The sequence below is a fragment of the Coenobita brevimanus genome, chromosome 38, assembly GCF_032717465.1.
Source record: "Coenobita brevimanus isolate Jiangsu-jjx chromosome 38, ASM3271746v2, whole genome shotgun sequence".
NCBI classification, from domain to species: domain Eukaryota; kingdom Metazoa; phylum Arthropoda; class Malacostraca; order Decapoda; family Coenobitidae; genus Coenobita; species Coenobita brevimanus.
In genome coordinates, this window is record NC_136991.1 from 22,561,475 (window position 1) to 22,586,574 (window position 25,100).

Genomic DNA, 25,100 nt, shown 5'->3' on the forward strand with positions numbered 1-25,100 from the left:
CACAACACTCCTTTATATCCTCATTCGTCAGCCTGTCTCTCCATGTGACTCCACAGGCTCCTCTTAAATAACTCATTTCCACTGCTCTCACTCTTGACTTGTGTCTTTCCGACAACGTCCAAGCTTCACTTCCATACATTAGAGCTGGTATCACAATACTGTCATGTAATAACTTTTTCACTTCCATGCTCACTTCCCTGTTTCTTATCACTGCTTTCAAAGAACCAGCAACCTTTCTTCCCTGCTGTACCCTTTCAAGCACTTCACCTTCCAAACCTCCATCCTTACTCATCACACTACCCAAGTACTTAATTGTCATTAGGATTATTTAACAGTTTGGATGCTTGGTTGTGAAGAAAGTTTGATTTAGTGAGATTTATCACTTTTTTTTTTTGCATGAGTTCTAGCAATTCTAAAATGAATGAGCAATTCAGATGTTTATGATTTTAAGTAAAAGTTATATGCTAAGGACTTTTGGGTTGTTGCTCTAGCAAATTTGCTGTCAATCCATTTTGGGGCATCTGATATTTTAGCAAACTGTTGACTGATATGAACAATTCCATACCAGCATGTACAGTTTTGTCATTAATGTGGGACTAGGTAGAAATGATGTCATCAGAGAAGAAAGACTGCCATGGAATGACAGCAAGATAATTTCTAAATCCATCCCAGTCTGCCTTAACAAAGTTCCATCTGGTCACACTGACAGGTTCGGAATGGGGAGGTTTGAGGTAACTGACTAATGAGGCTTTGATGAGATTGTGGTCGGAGGATCCAAGTGGTGACTTCTATCCTGTATTAATCTGGCTAATTTGTCTGGAACAGGTCCAAGAGACAGACATTATGGTCAGGAATATCTGGTATTCTGGTTGGTTGTTTTACCAATTGCATGAGATTAAATGATTCTGCAAACAGCTCGCATTCTCAACCAGTATCATCGGTCCTGGCAGAATGCAATAACCATTCTACATTACGAACATTAAAATCACCCAACATGGTAATTTCAGTGCTACAGGTGAGGTTAAGGTTGGTAAACTGTATGGATATGGAATCAAATACATTGGATTCTGAAAATGCATTGGGGGAGTGATAAACTATACAAATATACTGTATTTGGTAATATTTGGGTATTTTAGTTTATATAATGAATAATCAAGGTTAGCTGAAATAAAGTTCAATACAGTGTCAACTGCAATTTCAGATTTGATATAATAACTGGTGTCCCCTTGTTATGGAAGTTTGTAAAGAGATGGTAACCAGGAAAACAAAACGGAGATTATAAGCAGAGGGAGATATTTGAGTTTCTGTGATGAACAGGGCTAGAGGGAATACAGACTGGAAGAAAAAGTGAACAGAATTCAGACTGGTACTAAGCCCACTGATATTAATGAAATATAAGATCGAACCTGCACTTCTCCGCTGACGAGCATGAACGGTGTTTGCAACAACCACTGTTCGCACAGTTGCTTGGCTGAGACCAGGAGGACCCTGTGTCCCCAGGCCTACCCTGCCGATGGTGGCAATCTGAGATAGCACCGAATTTGCTTATAATAATGCAATGGCCATTGCTAAGGCGGGATGGAAATAGAAGGTATGATACCTAATGTGCATGTAGTGTGATGTACACAGCTGGAGGTAGAGGTATTATGAGGGCATGCTGGCCTACTCTCTCTGTGTTAATAAAAACACTGAAAATGTTCTGCAAAGGGAGACGGGCAGGAACAGGTCCTGAGGGCTGGTGGAAACAGGAGCTCCAGCTCTCCCTGACACCAGCTTGCCATCCACCTCAGGAGTACCATCCCCTTTAGTACTACAGTCTACTCCCTTACAAATATTTTACATTATAAACAAAATAAGTGGTAGGTGGGGGGCGCTGACCATCCACACACTCGATGTAGTGCTTCTTTGGGTGTCTGCCCTTTCCTCTCTTCCTTCCTTCCTCTTCTGTCTTTCTTTCCTTCTTTCTTTCCTCTTCCTTTTGCCTACAGGTGACTTTACACTCCCTCTTCTTCTTTCTTTCCTTCACTCTTTCCTTTTCCTTCTGCCTATGGGTGACTCTACACTGAGTGACAAGCCAAATGATTTCCTGTTCACCAGGAAACCATTTACTGTACTATGTTTGGTGGAAACCATATAACCAAATCATGGCACCCTTCACTCTTTCCTTTTCCTTCTGGCTATGGGTGACTCTACACTGAGTGACAAGCCAAATGATTTCCTCTTCACCAGGAAACCATTTACTGTACTATATTTGGTGGTAACCATATAACCAAATTATGGCACCTGGTGGTTCAGTGGGTAATTATGGCGCTCCAATCGGATTGAGCTTGTGTAGGTTTATATCCAAGAGGTGGCTGGGGTTTACTGCTCATGTAATGCCTCTCAGGGATGAGTGAGGCTGGTTGCTCTCATCTTAAATGTCAGGACCAACTTGCCTAGCCTTGGGCTCCTATGCTCTGCTTGGTGGTAACCACATAACCAAATTATGGCAACTGGTGGTTTAGTGGGTAACTATGGTACTTCAATCCGACTGAGCCTGTGTAGGTTTATATCCAAGAGATGGTTGGGGTTTATTGCTCATGTAATGCCACTCAGGGATGAATGAGGCTGGTCACTCTCATCTTAAATGTCAGGACCAACTTGCCTAGCCTCGGGCTCCTATGCTCCTCATGGGGCGGCATAGGATTGGATAATGGACGGATGAATGGATAAACAATATTTAACTTAAACTTACCATTTAAAAGAAAGTAACAAATAGACATTAATGTCATAACTTTTTTGCCTAGTACCTAAATATTACCTCTGAAGAGACTGGACGGCCTTGATCAGCAATGTTTACACTGCTTCCTGCTACTCATGGTTGAGAATCAGATGACCATTTTTTGTATATTTCTCATAATTGGTGAGCCACCATTTTCAAGCATCAATTATTGTCTGTATGAATATGAAATCCTCATAATTAACCAATCCTAACCACCAGTTTCTGTACTTGTGAATATGACATAACTCAAGCACATTTCACACTATTTTTGCCAAGTTTACTTTGACACACTGTACATCTATCAGCTCTTCAGTTTATTCTAAATCATTAATGTAATTAAATCAAAAGCTTATCTCCATCATTAATGTCTCTTTAGGCACATCATAAGTGACTGTGAAACACACAAAACATTTTGAGTTTGGTAGCAGGGCATGGCAGCCTTGCCATTACGGTATCATGGTAACCACAGGGCCGTAACCAAGACTTGAAAACAGATGAGGCAAACACAGCCCTACTAGCGGGGTCCGGGGGCATGCTCCCCAGAAATTTTTTTTAGCCCTAGCACCAAATAATGTAACTGCAGGTGAATCTGAACTGATTTAAATTAAGTAACTCGGAAAATTTCAAAAATGTTGAAACTGGTACAATGCTCTATGCATGAGTAATAATCCCAACAGGAATTTTTTTAAAGGAAGGTACACTAGCTCTGAGCAGGTGGTGACCACACACTATTTAGTGACCCAGCAAACACTGGCAACTTTCAGAAGTTTGTGGGGGCTCCTATTGCAGTAGGCTGTAGTAGCCTATACTATTTAGTCATGTTCAGAGTTGGACTGATCCACTCCCGATGACTCACCCACAAGCACTGCTGGTTGAGGATGACAGGGATCAATTTAGAGTTATGAAAGGGATCAGAACAAGCCCCTGGACTTTGGGGTGGGGGTGGATTGAGCAGGCTGCTAAAGGATAGGAGGGGGAGAGGAAATGCCAGACAAGGCAGCTGCCTCATCTGCCTCAAGGTGGTTACGGGCATGAACCAACTTGTATTCATTGACCTACTCTAGTGCCAGCCTCCGTATCTTGATATACAGTGGAGTCACCTAATTCGCGTATCTGTGAGTTGCAGATCTGTAATCTGCAGTACTTTGCCCAACCACTCCCTATTCCGTGGGAAAAACTTGAAAAACGTGGTTCTTAACGTGGTTCCTAGGTTTCTAAGTGGCTCATTTCTGAGGAGATTTATAATATCCGGGCACCCATTATGTATTCTGCAGCTGCTAGCTAGCCACAGGCAACCTAGACCCAGCAGCCAATCACAGTTCAGCCCTGGTGGCATGTGTGCACACTACAGCCACCATGTTTTGTTTACCTCCTGTCTTGCCAACCACCAACCACGTGTATTCCCCCCGTGAGTTGTGAGTGCTACCTGGCCTTTCTTTCTTTATCAAGGTTACCTCTCCCTTAGCTCTGTTATGGACGGCCACAACCCCCCAAGGCAACATTTGACCCAGCTGAGGTCCAAGAAGAAGGCTCCTCTCAGTCATTGGCAGCGTTTGGACGTTATTCGTCGAGTGGAGAAAGGAGAAAAATTTGCTCATTTGGTCAGGGAGTACAGTTAGTTAGGTGTAGGTAGGGTGCTGTAGGGGGGTTCCACAAGGGTCCAGACGAAATATCCTTTTTTCCCATTGGTTCTTAACCTTGTAAACTGTGGAATTCATAATCCACGGGTGGGTACCAGTCTCTAATTGCGAATTAGGAGACTCCACTGTATATTTTTACTCCTCCATCTGGTCAGAAATGGTTTATTTGCAGTTATTGGGGAGGGTGGTGGAGGTGGGGGGATGGATAAACCCATTTATGACGAGGAAGCACTGCTTTTCCATCAGTTTATCTATTAACTAGAAAAAGAAATTTTCTTTTAAATTGATTGTTAAGAAATAGCAACGGCAAAAGTGCACAGATAAGAGTTGAAAAGCACAGAAACAAGAGAGCATTCAAGATGGGAGGAGATTTGAAGACCTATACCCATTACTACATTCCACCAGTTACAAGTTTGTGGCTAAAGTGTGGAATGTAGTAGTGGTAGTAGTAGTAGTTGTTCCCTAGGCAGTCTGGCCGAACAGCCCCGAGTCCCTTAGGAAGGCCATGGCTGAGACAGGGCTTTCCCACAGAGCTCTCAAAGAGTGTATGTTGTGTTGTTGGCATAGGTGATTGTGTGCAATGCAGTCTTCCATAATTTCGTTTTCGTTATCGTTTTTAAAGGCCCCAACATGCTTGCATGCATCGGCCTTGGTCAGCTAATGGTGGCTCTCCACACTGCACGATCCATTGCAGCCTCCCTGTTCAGTCAATTAACCCTGAGATCACACTTAATGACCTTGTCCCATGTCTTTCTCGGTCTACCCCTCATAACTCCACCCCCAATATTAACACTTCTCACCTTCCTCACCCAATTATCATCCCCCATCCTCTTCACACGTCCAAACCATCTCAATCTACCTCTCCTCATCACAACACCAATACACTCCAGTCTCATCCTACCTCTCAACTCTTCCATCGTAAACCCAGCCCCTCCAGGCCTTGGACGCAGGGACGCACTGCACATCCACCTAATCATTGTCATTTCTGTACATCTGAGCCAGCGAATATCTTCCTCCTTCACTGCCCAGGTCTCACTACCATACGGCATTACACTCCTAACACATGCTGCACACAAAGATCCCTTAGCACGTAGGGAGAGTCCTCTCAATGTCAGGAGAGGCAAGAGCTCCCTGAACTTCTTCCAACCACTTCTCACCCTAGCCACAGAGCTAGCTCCAGCCCCACTTCCAGCACACAACATGTCTCCCAAATAACAAAACTCTTCCACACACTCAAGAGATTCACCAGCATGTTCAATCCTTTCATGTCTGATAATCTTCACCTACTCACCCCAACACGCCCACACATAAAATCAGTATTATCTCGCAGTCTCCCTCTGATTCCACTACATCTCTTATGCACCCATTTATCATAAACACCGCACAAGATGGAATTATTTCCCACGCCCTTGTGGCAAACTGCACATGGCCACTCTCCCTCGTCTTTGACAGTCCCACCACCAACCCTAGATATCATCACTTTTCTTTTATCTGCATTTACCTTTAAGCCCTTGTGCCCCGTACCATCTCTCCACTTCCTAAACCTTTCCTCCGCCTCCCTTTCGTTCTCTGCAATCAACACCAAATCATCAGCATACAACAACTCCCACGGGAGTCCGTTTCTAAAGTCACGTGAAAGGGCTTCAAGTACCATGATAAACAACATGGGACTCAAGACTGACCCCTGACGCACACCAACATTCACAGAAAACTCATCACTCAAATCTCCATTCACTCTTACCTGGGTGTGAGCACCCACATACATGGCCATAACCACCCTAACCAGCCTCTCCTCCAAGCCAAGCTTTCTCATTGCCCACTTCACCACCTCTCTAGGGACTCTGTCAAAGGCGTTTTCCAAAACATCAAAAACAAAATACAGATCCCTTCTCCTACCAATACAGTATATTTTTCCTGAAGCTGTCGAACAATGAATATAGCATCAGTGGTCTCCCTACCTGGCATAAACCCAAACTGCATCTCATCAATATTCACTCTTACTCTAATCATACCTTCTAAAACTCTCTCCATTACCTTCATTATCTGATCTAAAAGCTTTATACCTCTATAACTTCCTCTTTCCAGGGCATCACCCTTCCCTTTATACATATTTACAATTACACTCTTCAGCCAATCATCTGGGACAACACACTCATAAATAATCCTATTTATCAGGTCAGTGACTAACCTCACCCCTATATCGCCTCAGGCCTTAATTAATAATCCTATTTACCAGGTCAGTGACTAACCTCACCCCTATATCACCTGAGGTCTTCAACATTTCGGCAGTCAACCCAGACACACCTGCTGCCTTCCCCACCCTCATCCTGCCTATTGCCTCACTCACAGTAGCAGCATCAATCAAAGGCCAAAGGCCAGACACTGGATCTGCTAGCTCCACACCTTCCCTGTCCCAATCAAACTCCTCATTCAACAACCGGTTATAATGCTCTCTCCATGCATCTTTAATATCCTCACTGTTCACCATTACCCTTCATTCATCATTCTTCACACACTGCTCACCTATAATATCCCGATTATCCCTCTTCACCTGACCTGCCACCCTAAATATCATATTTTTCCTTTCCCCATGATTTAGGTTATCAAGTAAAAGTCTCTGTGACTCAGACTTTGCCCTGTATACCTCTCTCCTAGCCCTACGCTTGGCAGCCAAATATTCCTCTTTGCTACCACCCTTCTTCCATTCCCGGAAAAGCCTTCTTTTCTCCTTAATTGCAGCTTCTACACCCTCATCCCACCACCAAGTTACTTTATGTCTTGGTGGTCCTCTTGTCCAGCCGCATGTTTCATCAGTAACTCTCAAGAAATTGTTCTTGAGGGCTCTGTACTGTTCATTAACGCCTCTGTCTACAGCTCCCTGTTCAGCCACCACTCTCCTCAACTCGCTATAGATGGCATCCCTTACTACTTGGTTTTTCAGCTTCCATATTTTCCTCCTAGGTACATAAGTCCTCTTTTTCATCACTTGTTCTTTAAGCACCCTATCACAAATCAATAGTTTGTGCTGCTGCACACACTCCTCACTTCCTATAACTTTAACATCCCTCACTAACCTTCTATCGGCCCTCCTAACCAGAAAATAATCTATCTGACTGCTATTTCCCCTAGACTCATATGTAATTAACCTACTGTCTCTTTTCCTAAAATATGTGTTGCACACAATCATGTCCGTTGCCTCCCCAAACTCGAGTATCCTTTCCCCTTCTGCATTCCTTATATCATATGCACATCCCCCATGCACTCCTTCATAACCTTGTGCTGCTTCACCTACATGACCATTTAAGTCCCCTCCCAAAATCACTATCTCATCATCCCGCATACCACCCACTACACACATTAAATCATCCCAAAATCTATCTTTCTCTGCTTCATCCAATCCTGCCTGTGGAGCATATGCCGATATAATCACAGCTATCTTTCTACCCAACAGAATGTGCTTAATAGCATGCGGTGCTGTGTTGCATCCTGGACAGGCATCAGTGACGGAGTCATCCAGCTTCTTCTGGTAGCTTAAGAGGGCTGGATGGTGCCCACATCTCAGCCTGGCCAGGTGGACCCTGTCCTCACGAGGAAGATGGGATTCAGAAGGGTGGACGTCAGGAGGCCGTGCATGCAGCTGTGTGTTGTCTTTAAGTGACTGAATGGAGCGGCTAATGATCTGAGTGTGGATATGCTTCTGGAAGCTGGTCTGAGGTGGGCGAGGGGAGAGAGATGACAGTATTTGTGTATGGTATCGTGTGCTGGGTGTTGTTTTGATGTTCCTTGGTGTGGGTGGATGTGCTGCCTTGTACTGTAGTGGATGTTGTGGGTTTGTGGAGGCTGCAGCAAGAAACTGGGTGCCTCTCATGTCTAGGTAATCCTTGACTTTGAGGACTTTGGTTTCTTGATGTAGGTGGTCTGTGGGTGTAGTAGCTGTGAAGCCTGTGATTATTTTTAGGTCCTTGTTCTGTATGGTCTGTAGAGTGTTGTAGTGTGTTTTGCTCAGGTTAGAAGCCCAGGCAGGGCTTGCATAATTCATCACTGAACGTATGTATTGTCTGTACACTGTGGTGGTGGTTTCTTTGTTGTGTCTGAATGTTGTATGGGCAAGTGACCTCAAAGCACTGAGTCTTGGTGTGGAATGTAGTAATCAGTATTGGTCTCCAAATGTCCTCTCATCCTGAATGCTCTCTTGTTTTTGTGCTTCTTTCATCTCTTATCCATGCACTTTTGCCATTCCTACTTAACAACCATTTTAGAAGAAAATATTTGTTTTCAAGTTTATGATCTTTTTGTGTGAGCATAACTGCATAAAGCAAGTGTTAGATTTGGACTGTTACATGCATAGCAGACTGAACGACTAAAATGAGGGTGAAAAGAAGTGTTTTGGTACGTTCTTTAACTGTAAGCGAGCTGTAGCTAACCAATATTGCACAAAATGGCGTACAGTACGTACGGGTGACCGCGATGTGGTTTTCAGGCCATAACTCACGAACTGTAGCCTGAATGCTTTTTTAAACATGAAAAGAAACATCTATACTTGACAAGCAGCGTTTTGGTATATGGCATGCTCACGTACGTTCTTTTGTTTTGGAGTAATGACTGATCAAGAAGAAAGAAAGAAAAAGAACAAAATATTTTTACAGTTCAATTTTGTGACTCCTATGAAGGTTAGCAAGATTTTGCAGGTAGTTTTGAAGAGCAATGGTCTTTTGGTTCATAAGCTTAGAACTGGACTTTGCAACTGTTTTCGCACAAATGCTCCTATACCCTATAGTACAGGATGCCATTTTGAACCTGAGCCATTCCTACTTATGAAGTGCTACCCCACTCTGTGATTATAGGTTAAATGTTAAATCTCATGTCTCATGGTCCCAGTACCTATTAGAATACTACCCATTCTTTTGATTCTAACTTACCTCATGAAATAACATCTCATGGCTAGTTCTGGATCCCTATTAATTATCAGATGTGAGATTCCAGAGTACGCTGTATGTATACTTCCATCAAACTTATACACATTCTGCCTTATGTCTCGACATGCACAGCTTAGCTAACTCATCTCTTCCGTCCTTAACTACCTCAGAGCAATGATACTTTTTCATTTCTCTTCATACCACTGCACAGTTTTAAAAATCCTAGAATAATTTGTTTTAGTTCTTATCCCTCACTGCACACCTTGACCATTTAGTAGCAAATAAAAGCATGTAAAGTGAAAAGTGGTCCTAAGTGATTAACCTGCTGCGTCCCAACTGATTTTTCACCACTGACCCCCCCCCCCCCAAGCCCAGCAGATTTTCTAAGTTTTTTTTTTGGCTAAAACCTCTGCTCTTTGTGAGAAACATTGAAAAATGCCCATAAATGTGCTCAGCTGAGCTTATAATTGCATTTTACAGGTGTCCTTCTGAATACCTGGTACTGTCTTCTGTGGGTCCTGCTCCAGAGAAAATGTTTTCTATGGGAGGAGTAATTATTCCAAACCACTCATAAAAGATATTTATTTACTTGGTACGAATTTATATGCAGTAAAAGCGTATATTGGTTTGGTGGAGGATTAGTGCCCCTCCCTGTAAAACAATTAACTCTAAGCCCTTGGCCACCCCGTGTGGGATACATGGCGTCTGGCAATGGATGGATGGATGGAATATAGGTGATATAAGTGTTATTTCACTCACCAAACACATCAATATACCTCGCCTTCCTTTATGATGTTACCGCCTCATCACTTCTGCTTGCTTCTTCCTCTGGCTTGTTTCTTCCTTTGTCCTCCACCTCAGGAATAACTTTCGCCTTGAATTTCATCACTGAAGAGACCGTGATGGGACATGTCTTTACTGGACAGGTCACTGGTAACAGATGAGTTGCCGAAAAAATGGCATGCAGGGGGGGGGGGTTGGCATGGCAAAGCAATATCCCTACCTGACGGTGGGTAGAGGAACGTCTTCCACATATGCCTACCAAAAATCAACCACGAAGCTTGAAAAATGTGCAAATGTTCGACCTCGCAATTGCAAAACGTATGGATACGTCACTGGGTGTCACTGTGACAAAACATGGTGACGTATCCATACGTCAACGGGACGCCTTGGGTTAACTCCACTGTTGTAAGCATGTTAGGTAAGGAATTACACTAACTATTATTTTTCTATGCAAGAAAGAAGGAAACAATGGCCAGAAACCCACAAGAATGTTCTATCCGAGAAAAAATACAATCAAAATAACAGAGAGCCAAAGTCCAGATCAGTTCATTTCGAGATGCCTGGACACATTGCGTTAGAAGGACTGGCAGTCATAGGCAGCCAAAAATACAGACAGAAGGAGACAGTTCCACAGCTGACCTGTTACATACATAAAATGCTGGGAGTAATGGTTAACTCTTGCATTAACCCGCCCCGTCCCGGAGACGTGAATTCAAGTCCTCACATGACGTGCTCTCATATCCCGGAGACGTAAATTAACGTGGCAACATTGCAAGGACATTACAAGGTCCCTAATTTGCACAATTTTCAATTTTCGCGATTGATTTTTGGCACGTATACACGGGACACCTTCCTCTACAAGATGCCAGGCAGGGACAATGCCTTACCCAGCATGACCTCCTCCCCCTCCCTGCATGACCTTTTCTCAGCAATTCACCTGTTATCAGTGACCTGGCCAGTAAAGCCATGTCATGCCACGGTACGAAATTCAGGGCCAGAGTGATTCCCCAATCGATGACAATGTGGAGGACAAACATTTGAGGAAGAAACAGTCAGAAATGATGATCAGGTAATGTGGCAAAAAAAGGTCAGGAATGGTGATGAGTTAGTGAGTGAAACAATGCTTATAATGCCTATATTACCGTTTGAAAACCAATATACTGTACTCTCGTACTAGATATAAATTCGTACCAAATAAATAAATAAATACCGTTTATGAGTGGTGTAGAATAGTTATCTTCCCACAGAACTCGTGTTCTTTGCAGCAAGCCTGATAGACAACCCTGTAAGGTAAGGAGGTACTCCTACCTGGATCGAGTATTTTAAACCTCAGGTGAGCTATTTCTCTATGAATTTTCGATGTATCTCACCAAAAGCGGATGTTTGAGCAAAAAAAAAAAAAAAAAAAAAAAAAGGTCCAAAACTGTCAGGACTGGGGCGTACCACTGCCCAGAAAACGTCGGTATGGGGCGGGTTAAAGAAATGAACAGAAATGGGATGAGAATTCGCTGCTAGATGAGTGCTGTTCTTACCTAATTGTTCTTACCTAATTGTATCTTTACAGGAACGAGTCAAGCTCGTACTATCCTGTGTCCTAAACCATATTTATCGTACATATCCTTAAATTTGTGAATTATTTTGGCATAAACTACTTCATTCGGTAGTGCATTCCACTGATCAATTGCTCTGTCTGGGAAACTGAATTTCCTTACGTCTTTATCACCTCTCTTCTTATGCAGTTTTTTGCAGTGTCCTCTTGCTGATGCTTCCCCATATGTTAAGTAATCATTTATGTCTATTTTCTCCTTTCCTGATATGCATTTATATAGCATTATCATGTCACCTCTTTTCCTTCTCTCCTGTAGTGTTGGTAGATTCAGTTTATTTAGTCTTTCTTTGTAGCTTAGATCCCTTAAGCTTGGTATCCATCTTGTAGCAGCCCTTTGAACTTTTTCAATCTTGTCTATGTGTTTTTTGAGATGAGGACTCCAGACTACTGATGCATACTCCAGGGTTGGTCTGATGAATGATGATGTTATCCTTCTTAGCATGTCTTCATTTATGTATGTGAATGCTATTCTCATACTTGCAAGCAGTGCATACCTGTTCCATACCTTCTCACTGATGTGGTCGGCCAGAGATAGTTTGTTATTGATAATCACACCTAGGTCCTTCTCTCTTTCTGATGTGTGTAGGGTTTTATTTCCTAACGTATAATCCCAATCAGGTCTTTTTCCACTTTTACCAAACTTGATTACATGACACTTGTCCACATTGAATTCTATTTGCCATGTACTACTCCATTCATGAAGTTTATTTAATTCTTCTTCTAGCTCTTTACAAGAGTCTGTGTTAGTAATTCTCCTTTGTATTTTTGCATCATCTTTCTGTTATCATATTGTGTTCTTCTAGATGATTTATCCAAGCTTTTCTTATAAGCTTTTCTAATACCTTGCTTACAACACTGGTCAGTGATACTGGTTGGTTGTTGAGTGGATTTTGTCTATTCCCTTTCTTGAATAAGGGGACAATATTTGCTTTCTTCCAAATATCAGGTAGTTTACCTTGACTCAAGGATTTCATGAAAATTAAAAATAATGGTTTACTTAACTCCTTTGCACATTCTCGTAGCACCCAACATGAAATTTCATCAGGACCATTTGCTTTTCCTCTGTCTAATTTACTTAACTCCTCCGGTATCTCTTTTTCTGATATTTGCATATCTGGAAGTATCCGTGGACATGTATGTTCCACATAGTCCCCCTCAAAATTTTTTTCTTCTGTAAAAACTGATTGGAAATTCTTATTTAGTGCCTCACAAATATCTTTCTTTTGTGTATAGGTGATTCCCTCGTCCGTAATGGATTGTATTATATCTTTTACTTTGGTTTTGCTTCTGATGTAGCCGTAAAATAGCTTCGGTTGATCACTACTTTTATTTATGATATCCTCCTCAAACTGTATTTGGGCTTCCCTCCTTATTCTTGTATAATCGTTTCTTGCCTGTCTGTAATTATTATATGCCCTTTCACCATTGTGTCTTCTGTATCTATTCCACAACAAATCTCTTCTTTCTTTTGATTTTTTACATTCTGTATTGAACCATTTCTGTATTTTCTTATCTGCTTCTTTGTGCTGTGGGATGTACCTATTTCATAAAATTCACAGAATTTTATATATAAAGCATTTAAATCTTGTCCTCTAAGATCATTTTCCCAATCAACTTCTAAGAAATACTTCTTTAGGTCATGATAATTTCCCTTTTTATTGTTTAGGCCTTTTTGTAACTTTCATTGCTGTTCATTCATTCATTCATTCATTGCCAGACGCCATGTATCCCAAACGGGGTGGCCAACGGCTTAGAGTTAGTTGTTTTACAGGGAGGGGCACTAATCCTCCACCAACCCCACTTGACATGTAGGGATGCCAACAGCATCTGGTGTTCCCAGGCGGTCACCCATCCAAGTACTAACCAGACCCAACGTTGCTGTTAACTATGTCATATGCTATCCTGAAGTTGCAATTTAGTACTGCATGGTCGCTTTTGCCGAGTGGAGGGTGATATATTAAACTGTCAGTATCATTTTCTTGCCTAGTAAATATGAGATCTAGCACTGAAGGTACATCGAGTCCTCTTTTTCTGGTGGTTTCCCTCACATGTTGCGTTAGGAAAAACTCTTGCACAAGATCCAGGAGCTTTTGGTCCCAACAGCTTTCTTGGCTTATTATATCTAGAGTATTCCAATTTATATTTGTATTACGGCCATACCACGTTGAGTACACCGCTTCCCGTCCGATCAGCGAAGTTAAGTAACGTTGGGTCTGGTTAGTACTTGGATGGGTGACCGCCTGGGAAACACCAGATGCTGTTGGCATAACATTCTCCCTACGTGTCAAGTGGGGTTGGTGGAGGATTAGTGCCCCTCCCTGTAAAACAATTAACTCTAAGCCCTTGGCCACCCCGTTTGGGATACATGGCGTCTGGCAATGAATTAAAATCTCCAGTTAGTATAATTCTTTCCGATTTCTCTTCCACTTTATGTAGTAATGCTCTTAAACTTTGAATTGTACTCTCTGCCAGGTCCTCATATTCGTCTCTTTCCCATGTGTTTGATCTGGGTGGCATGTACAAATTGGCTACAATAACTTTCCCTTCAGATGTGTTGATCTCTACTGCAATCAGTTCTACTTGTGAGGGTATATCTAGTTTTATTTCATTGACTTTTGGATTTTTCTTAGTTAATATGATAATTCCTCCTCCTTTTTTTAAGTTTGTATCTCTTCTCCATATATTATATTCCTCTAAGTTTAGTATGTCATTGGATATCCTTGATGTTAATTTTGTTTCAGTTAGGCATATTATATGTGATTCATTTTCTCTGACATAATCATTCATCTCTAATAATTTAGATACTATTCCATCCACATTTGAGTACATCAGCTTAATCATCTTGTTTATATACTTGTCATGACTTGGTTCTACTACCTTCCTCCTTTTTATTCCCTCCTGATTATGTACCACTTTCGTACCTGCAATCCTATTACTTTGTAAAAAAAAGTGTTCTTCTCCTCCTCTGATCTTCCCTCATTTTTTGTTTTTGCTTCCTCCCTCTTCTCTTTCAGTAATTCCAGTTCCTCTTGTGTTAGGCATATTTTTATCCATACATTTTTTAACTCCTCTTTTTCCATAAGATTCTTTGCATTTTTTAGTATCTCCTCCACGGTGTTTACACTCTGGAAAGTTACCTTTAGAGGTCTAGACTTGCTTTTCTCGTATTTCCCTAACCTTTTGTGTTCCTCTATGTCTTTACTGCAGATTTCCTCTGATACTTCTTTCAATAGACTCATTACATTTGCCATCTCCTTTTTGTCTCTTGAGATCTTGTTTTTTACTTCTTCCTCTTCTATACCAGTGATTACTATAGATTTGTTGATGTCTACTGACTCTCTGACTAACTTTGGATTGTTTTGGATTATTCTTTTCACTTCATTTTTAATGCTTTTTTCTTCCACCCTTGTTTCTAAGTCTTTCTTTACTTTCACCATTTCAGCATACGTGGTTTCCACATCATTTTTGTAACTTTGCACAGCTTCACTCACCTGTGTTATCTTCTCCTCAATATCACAGCTCTGGTCTATCAGACTGCTTACTTGCCTAATTGTCTCTGTATCATTTTTGAACTCTTCCATATTACTCTCGTGGTTGACTACTGTACTTGCCATTTCACTCATTTTCCTCCTAAGTGTACTCAATTCCACTGTTAGTTCACATATGGTTGTGTCTTTCTTGTTGACCTCCCTTCCTAGTTTTTCTATTTCTTCCTTTTGCAAGTGCATCTGCTTCTTCATTTCATCAATTTCATTCTGGAAAGCCAACTCCAGTCTGTGTGAACGCTCTACCAGTTTATTGTGAGTCTCCATTTCAACCAGTTCTTGGTAGAAATCATCATCTTGCTTTCTACCTTTATCCCTTTTCTTTTCCAATTTGCCTTACTAAAGTATGTGGCCATTTTGCAATACTAAAAGCACAGAGTACTTACATTCCCTGGGACAGTTGTAGTCTACACAAACAATCAGCTGACTGAGCGCATTCTTTCGCTGCTCGGTTCTCTTTTCTGTTTGAACAAGTCTTGTTTAAACTTTTTTTTTTTTTTTAATAATAAACAACCATTTAGTCTAACCTGGTACAGAGCTTGACTCATATAAAGATACTAATTTAGGTAATGCCACTGGCCGTGATGGCTCAGTATGGAGCGCTGTCGGCCCACGTCTGCTCTCCTTGGTAGCTCCTGTGTCTGTGTCCAACGGAGTGGTGGTGGGTTACAGGCAGACAGTTCAGAGGAGCAGTGACCACTGAAGTAGCAACAAAAACAAGATAAGATGCAAAAGTGCAGCAAAGAGACAGGAGTTTAACCCCTAAGCGCCGGGTGACGGTTATAACTGACATGAAATTGGTTGATTGGGGGAACCAGGGGAAGGCTATGACCGCAAGTGTTTTTGAGCCAAAGTTTGAAGTGGCCGCCACTCTATCTCTTCACCAAAGAGTGGGGAGGGAGTCCCTCCATAGCACACAGGTGAAAGTCAGTCTGTTCCAAGCTTCTGTCAGTGTATAACAATGTCTTCAGATTCCTATTTGTCTGACTCCGTACACGGCGCCTGTAGCCCACTGCATCATCTACGCCTGCCAAGCCTCTTTCGAAGGATATTAGAAAAGGGCTCAATGATAGTGTCATAAGGCATGCCTTGGATGCAACAGTGTCTAGTTTATCTAGTAGTGGAGAAGCTATCACATTGATCTCTCAGCCATAGTCGGAGCTGCGGACAGATGCATGAACACAGCTTGCTCTTGTGCAGAAAATCAGTTCTCTTTCTCACATCATTAATCACCAATGCAATGACCTAGAGACCTTGCTGTACTTTCATTCTCAAGAGGAAGAATTGGTGAGAAAAAAGGTTGTTAATTTGTTTCTCTACGTGCTATAGTTTACAAGATATTAAGGTCTGAAAACAGTGGTTTCAGGGAATTTGCCCATAGTGAGGTGAAGACTGCGTTAAAAATAACTCGGCGTGTGCGGGTTAAGGAAGCTGGTAAGAGGAGGAGAGTTAATGAGACGAAAAGACTTTGACTCCACCTTGCTGAGAAGAGTCGCATGTAGGGAACCTCCCCACACATAAGAGCTGTACTCTGCAAGGGGACAAATATAGCCTGTGTATAAAGTCAACAATGGGGTGCTTCTGAAAAGCCTAGTATTCTAGTAGATGGCTCCACGATTTGGACAAACACATTCCCCGTGCTATTTAAAATGCTTATTTTCCTTTGTTAAATATCTACACTGTTGTGTGAAACTGTGAATTATAGTAATGTCATATACCGTAATTTAAATAATACAAATAGAACACGTATACATAACATAGCGTGAGCTATTTATATTTATCATAAACGGAAATTAAAATATCATTGATGGCATGGGATGGCAACCTGCCATTTCAGTGGTCCTATATTATTTAATTTCTGTTACATTTAATGCATGCTAGGTTCTTAATACATAGTTTGTTCATGCTGTAAATTATGTCTAGTGGGTATTTTGACTCATTCAGTCTCTGTGTGGGCAAAAATTTAATGTTGAGTAAATACTGGGATTCAACATTTTGCTCACTCCCTTCATGCATAAGCACGACAAGACAGTTTCGTGTTGCCTCTCAGACCCTCCAAAGCAAGTACAGCAAGCTCGCCCCTGATGCGAGGGTTTCGTTCCAATCGTGGCACGTTCGGCGCGAAACCAGGTAAGTTTTAACTACTCCTTATTTTGCTCCCAAGACCCCTTAATGTGGCGTATTACTGTTATCTGCCATTGGTAATCAATATGAAGCACTTTAAGTGGTTAGAAGGTTTATTTAAAGTTATAACTTACTAATACAGTACTGCACAGCAAGACATCAACATATAAATACGAAAACACAAGGCAACATTCTGATGCCGTTTGGTTTCGGGACAATTCGTCGTCAAGTCAATTCGCCATCACAACAATAACAAGCCAATTCACTGTCATTAATGAAGACAGCTGTGGGTGATGCTAGAATATAATTCAAAGGCAAAATAAGTATATTTATAGAATGACGGAGAATTGTTCAGGGTGCGAATTGTCCTGATGGGGAATCATCCATGTTTTGACGGGGAATTGTCTGACGGAGAATTGACTTGACGGAGAATTGTCTCGGAACCCGCCGATCGTGGGTAATCATATAAATCAGGTTAACTAGTTACAAGGCTTTATTTAACCCCTACACCGCGGGCTTGTTTACCAATGACTTGCGTGTGCTGCGGGGTTATTTGGGCTCCGACAGACTCTCAAAAAATATTTGCCAAAAATCAGTTATTAGTCCTAGAATAATAAAATTACATATGCTTATGGCACATAACTGCAGCTTTCTCCTGGAATGATTGTTGAGCCTTCGTCAGTTACCGTACGACTTGTGGAGACCTCTGAAGTAGGGTAACGAAGTCTCCACTTTACACTTCCCGACAACCCGTAATATGATTACCACAGCCAGATACAAACACTATAAACACTATTCTACAATTTTCAAGTAGTTTGGGATCCATACTCAAAAAAAAAAAAAAACACTGTGAAAGCAATGGAAATTACGAGCGCGTCTGATCATCGCACTGGCACTAGTTCGCTTTTGTTACTCTGTCATTTATGATTCATAAAACCCCTCACACTTTATATTTCTATTACTATATAACACTTATATATATCTACAGTCTTTATCCATAAGTTTCCTTCAGTAGTATTAGTTTATTGTCACTGTAGGGATTCAATTTCTTTCAGTAAAATATGTAGCATTCACTTTCTCGTCCTGTATACTGGCATTGAGAGTGAATGTCACTTTCATCTTCACTCTCATAACTCATAGCATTCAGACATGCTAGAATGAAACTTTCACTTTCATTACTCCTAGGGTATATACTCGTATTCTTATAATACTACTCATTTACATTTCTATTTACGTTCTCTATTTTATTTACGTTATTTACATTTCTATTTTATTTACACTGTGTTGTGCACTGTCACTTGAAATAACTTATAAAACTATTTTCCATTGTTCACGTATATTTACATTTATTACTTTCACTTGCTGTTTACACATTATTTACACATTATTTACAATTCCACTTGCACTGTTTTACTCAATAGAAAGATCGTAGTCACTCTTTTATCAATTGTCAGCCCTTTACCTCTTTCCACACGAGGTTTAGTAGGGGGTAAAGGTCACAGGGCCATTTGCATGGGGGTGAAAAAAGGCCTTGAAGTCAGCAAGAAGAAACATACGTACCCTCGCTTCGGAAGATGAGAGTAAACTGATAATGGAGGGCCAGCGTGCAGGCCTGCTTAGGGGTTATTCAGAGTTACCAATATTGGTTCTTGAAACAGCTAAGTCTAGCACTGATATGATTGGCAGGAAATCTAGACAATACATTATAAATTTGGTAGTTCCAGGTGAATGTAAATATCACTTAGGCTTCTCCCTTCCCTCCTTACATGTATATTTATTACGAAAATAGATTAGAGGCCTACTTAGGAGATATATATTCAGAGCTACCAATGTTAGATCTTGAAACAGCTTTGTCTAGCACTGATATGATTGGCAGGAAATCTAGACAATACATTATAAATTAGGTAGTTCCAGGTGAATGTAAATATCACTTAGGCTTCTCCCTTCCCTCCTTACATGTATATTTATTACGAAAATAGATTATAAGGCATATTTCAAGGGGAAAAAAACAGCGAAAATTAGCGAACGAGTGCACATGAGGTGTTGTCAGGTGATAATTAGCCAATTCCAGGTGTATGGCACTCTCACTTACCTTATTTCTTTCTTGTATATATTATTTGGTATAAGAATAGGACATAGGGCTTATTTCAATGGATGAAATCAGTGAAAAATTCCAGGGAAGATTTACTTAGCGTAGCACGGCCGGGCAGGCGAGAGGACAGGGTAATGGAGGGGGGGTAGGGAGGGGAGTCAAGAACGGGGAGAAATGGCTAAATTGTCAACAATGGATGGGAGTACAGATGAGATTAGGAGTGCTGACTAGTGTTGGACAATGGCAGTACTGATAGATGATACAAGCCCCCACTTGGAAGCCCGGGTGAATTCAAAATAACACGGAATCACAAAAGCGACGCCCCGCGGTATGATCCCTTGCTCCCAAGCGTCACGAAAGTGATGCCCCGCAGTTAAGGGGTTAATGCTTTAACTTTATTTAAGTGCTTTAAGTTACATACCAGCACAGTAAATATTTAACTTACAAATTCAGTACTGTGGAAAATCGGTGCAGCAAATCTTTAACGAACAAATAAAAAAGGCAATATTCCGATGCCTATCAGGTAAACTGGTTATAAGACTTTATTTCTTGCTTTAACGTTATTTAATAGTACTTTAACTTGTACATAAACTTACCAGAACAGTAATGTAAATACAGTAACCCCTCCAATATCCGGATCAATAGAGCCATAGGCAGGTCCGGATAGTGGTCCTGTCTGGATATTGGGCCCCAGCTTATGGACTTGTACTTATGGACCCTAACTCTGAAAAACACCTATACAACTCCCTCTGGACATGCATTGCACCTATTTAAGACCCAAATCACACCAAAAAGGGACATAAAAGACTGAAATAAATGCAAAAGAACCATAAAATGAGGTTTTAGAGGTGAGTTTATACAATATTAAACATTCTGGGTACTTACAAGTCCCTTGCTCTTGGACTGGTTTGAACCGCCAGTTTGCAGTCCACAGTTAATCCTCTGCACTCTAAATTCTAATTTCTTAACACTGCACAACACTGTAAATTCCCGTGTGTTCTAGTGGCAAGGTATTGCAGTTTATTCACTGTTTATTCACAAAAAACAAGCACCTGTGGCTGGCACTGTTATGAGTAACTGCTCTCCATCGGAGTTAAGCTGTGACTGTTGATGTTGGTGGGGTAACAGAGTTGCCAGATCGCAACAGCCACATTACCAATCTCCTCAACTTTCATTGTCAAATATAACTTTTCATTACCAAATTCGTAAAGCTAGCATATATTCTTCACTAATTATATATACAAGTGGAAATACATGTAATCACTCTCCTTATAACTAACACCATGTTGATTATTTTCACACTATGTAGGGTAGCAGATTAATCAGAGAGAGCAAACAATCCACCATCTCCATCCTGTGTATCCTCATACATGTGAAAAATCCATTTGGTAATGCATTATTCTAATTCATTACCAAGCGAATTTTTCATTACCAAATTGGCCCACACTTGGTAATGAAAAATACCAAATGGAAACCTGACAGGGGAGGGGGGAGGGGGAGGAAGGAAGGGGTGAAGGGACCATGGTGTAACAGCTGTTTGGCCCCAGGCGGGATTTTCAAATTATGGGAGGGAAAAAAGTCAGATTTTTTTCGATTTTTTTGCGGTTTTTGGCCCATTTTGGGAATATTGGATCCCAGGAGGATTATGTCCGGTTAGTGGGGATGTTCGGATATTGGGCGTTCGGATATTAGAGGGATTACTGTACTGTACTTAACTTACAAATACGGTACTGTGGAAAAGAAGTACAGCAAATCACATGATCACATGATCAAAACAAACCGTGCGCGCTGTGCTGAGGTTTGAGGATTTGGTCTTTCAAAGGCCTCTCTTGCATAAATTTATAGTTTTCGTAATGGTTCTTTAATCTTATGTTGTCTTATATGTATCCTAGCACTAACCGCGTATAATTGCGAGCGAGTTCGGTGACAACATGTTTGGGGCGAGCTTACTGTACAATACCTTACTTCATCTAACCTAATGAGACCACAAGTAGTCTAAATTGTATTATTTTAAGCATTAGTCCCCGTGTGTTTGTTTTGAAAACAAATCTCTCGTGAAAAAAATTAAACACAGGCCTGTCTTGTCGTGCGCATGCATGAATGGAGTGAGCAAAATGTTGAGTCCCAGTATTTACTCAACATTAAATTTCTGCCCACACAGAGACTGAATGAGTCAAGATACCTACGTGGCATAATTTACAGTCTGAACAAACTATGTATTAAGACCTAACTTGCATAAATGAAGCAGAAATTAAATAATATAGGACCACTGAAATGGCGGGTTGCCATCACATGCCATCAATGATATTTTAATTTCCATTTATGATAAATATAAGCAATTCACGCTATGTTATATATGTGTTCTATTTCTATTAATTATATTACGGTATAGGACATTACTATGATTAACAGTTTCACACAACAGTGCATATATTTAACAAACAAAAATATGCTTTTTAAACAGTGCGGGGAAGGTGATTGTCCAAATCGTGGAGCCATCTACAGGAATACTAGCTTTGAAAGCACACCATTATGTATGGATAAAAATGACATGGAGTTGGTTTTGCACACCTAATTGCTTGGAAGCAGATTTTACACGAGACACAATATTTCCAATATAAGACCTGAGAGAATGAAACCCCATGTGTGTTCAAAGATGATGCAGGACAGAGTTGGATACTGTTAAAAACCAGAGGATACTCCTCTGTAATATTCTGATGGGTCAAAAGAGAAAATGTACTAAGTCTTTGTTGCATTAACCCTTTAACCGTGGGCACTGTTTTGCCCCGACTGTCCTCTCCCGCGGGGGTTTCGACCAAAATGTAAACAAACTTTATACCTTTATAACTCTGCACAGAATAAATCTAGAGCGAAAAATAAGGTACCATTAGAAAGTACTAACCTTCGGCTTTGCAATGTTGTAGGTTTCATGATTTCATTGACTATCACTGGATGGGCAGTGCCATTAGAAGTGAGCGATCTAAAATCACTATTTTTCACTCACACACCATTACCTTCACTCATACACCATTACCAAATGCCAACCTCATTCTGATAATAATACTATAAACATATATGAACACTGCACATATGATAAACACCCACTCTGTGTTCACTGAGGCAGGTAAAAGGCACTGTAATTACCCGCACTTCACTGCCACATCAGCGGTGTTGTAATCACTATTTTTCGCTCACACACCATTACCAAATGCCAACCTCATTCTGATAATAATACTATAAACATATATGAACACTGCACATACGATAAACACCCACTCTGTGTTCACTGAGGCAGGTAAAAGGCACTGTAATTGCCCGCACTTCACTGCCATATCAGCGGTGTTGTAATCACTATTTTTCACTCACACACCATTACCAAATGCCAACCTCATTCTGATAATAATACTATAAACATATATGAACACTGCACATACAATAAACACCCACTCTGTGTTCACTGAGGCAGGTAAAAGGCACTGTAATTGCCTGCACTTCACTTCCACATCAGCAGTGTTGTCACTCACACAGCTGGACAGATACTGATGCGTGTTTGGTCCGGGGTGGGGTGGGGGGCCCAGGGGGTGGGAGGTGGGGCCCCAGGGGGAGGAGGAGGGAGGTGGGGGTCAGCTGGAGTGAAAGAACTTAATAGCTACTCTCCCTTGAAACAATTGGCGCACGGAAAAAACGCGGGGTATTCAAAATATTCACAAACATTCGAGAATGACACCTGCAGTTTGGTCCAGTTTTTGCAATGTCATTCTGGAATGACACCCGCGGTTAAAGGGTTAAAAACAAGATTACTTTTACGCCAGTTAGAGATATATGCCTAGTCAGACAATAGGTGTGTCACAGTCTCATTCTGTGTTTGTTGAAGTAACTGCTGACATGGATGCTGTGAGTGAATAGAAAGATGAAGGTTGGAGTCATGAGAGTATGAGTGGACAGGGTTAAATGTGCAGCTTAGAAGCTCTATCTATCTATCTATCTATCTATAGCCCGACGCCCTAATCCCGCAAAGCGTGGCCGCAGACAAAACGCCTCCAGGTCACTTTGTCACCCACCATTTGACTACCCTCCCCCCAACTCACCCCCCCCTCCCTCATATACCTCTCAACTCCATCCCTCCACCTCATCCTCGGTCTACCCCTCCCTCTCCCTCCCTCCACCTCACCTACATACACCCTCTTAGTCAGTCTTTCATTCTCCATTCTCTCCACATGTCCAAACCACCTCAGTGTATTTCTCCTAATCTTCTCAACCACATCCACATCTACCCCACAACGTTCCTTCACTTCTTCATTCGTCAACCTGTCCCTCCAGATGCTCCTCTCAAGTAACTCATTTCCACTGCTCTCACTCTTGACTTGTTCCCCTCTAGCAAGGTCCACGCCTTGCTTCCATACGTCAGGGAAGGGATCACAATACCATCATGCAGTGACTTCTTAACTTCCATACTCACCTCCCTATTTCACATCACTGCTTTCAGTGTACCAACAACCTTCCTTCCCTGCTGTACCCTTTCATGTACTTCATCCCCCAAAGTTCCATCCTTACTCATCACACTACCCATGTACCTGAATGCACTCACATTCTCCATATCCTCACCATCCAACCTCACTGCACACTCTGTGACTTCATTCCTCTCAAACACGATAACTTTACTTTTGTTTACATTAACTTTCAGCTTCCTCCTCCTACACTATCTATCAATCTATCTATCTATCTATAGCCCGACGCCCTAATCCCGCAAAGGGTGGCCGCAGACAAAACGCCTCCAAGTCACTCTGTCGCCCACCATTTGACTCCCCTCCCCCCAACTCACGCCCCCCCTCCCTCATATACCTCTCAACTCCATCCCTCGGCCTCATCCTCAGTCTACCCCTCCCTCTCCCTCCCTCCACCTCACCTACATACACCCTCTTAGTCAGTCTTTCATTCTCCATTCTCTCCACATGTCCAAACCACCTCAGTGTATTTCTCCTAATCTTTTCAACCACATCCACATCTACCCCACAACGTTTCTTCACTTCTTCATTCGTCAACCTGTCCCTCCACGTCACTCCACATGCTCCTCTCAAGTAACTCATTTCCACTGCTCTCACTCTTGACTTGTTCCCCTCTTGCAAGGTCCACGCCTTGCTTCCATACGTCAGGGTAGGGATCACAATACCATCATGTAGTGACTTCTTAACTTCCATACTCACCTCCCTATTTCTCATCACTGCTTTCAGTGTACCAACAACCTTTCTTCCCTGCTGTACCCTTTCACGTACTTCATCCCCCAAAGTTCCATCCTTACTCATCACACTACCCAAGTACTTGAATGCACTCACATTCTCCATATCCTCACCATCCAACCTCACTGCACACTCTGTGACTTCATTCCTCTCAAACACCATAACTTTACTTTTGTTTACATTAACTTTCAGCTTCCTCCTCCTACACACTGTCCCAAATTCATTCACCAAACCTTGCAACTCCCATTCATCTTCACTCAACAATACTGTATCATCAGCAAACAGCAACACCGGAAGCTTCCAAATCTCACCCTCATTCATTAGGGCCACCCCCACATCCACTGCCCTACCTTGCACCTCCTTTACAACCCCATCCATATATATATATAACAG

General features: G+C 41.6%; 1 protein-coding gene and 1 non-coding gene across 2 annotated transcripts in view; one reads left to right on the top strand and one right to left on the bottom strand.

Annotated features, from left to right (window-relative positions):
- The window catches only part of LOC145396553 (teneurin-m-like), a 1,418,848-nt gene that overhangs the window by 426,544 nt on the left and 967,204 nt on the right, over nucleotides 1-25,100 (bottom strand). The window lies entirely within an intron of this gene.
- LOC145396669 (5S ribosomal RNA) lies at nucleotides 13,856-13,975 on the top strand. Its single transcript, XR_013896828.1, has one exon. It is a non-coding gene; the product is annotated as a 5S ribosomal RNA (ribosomal RNA).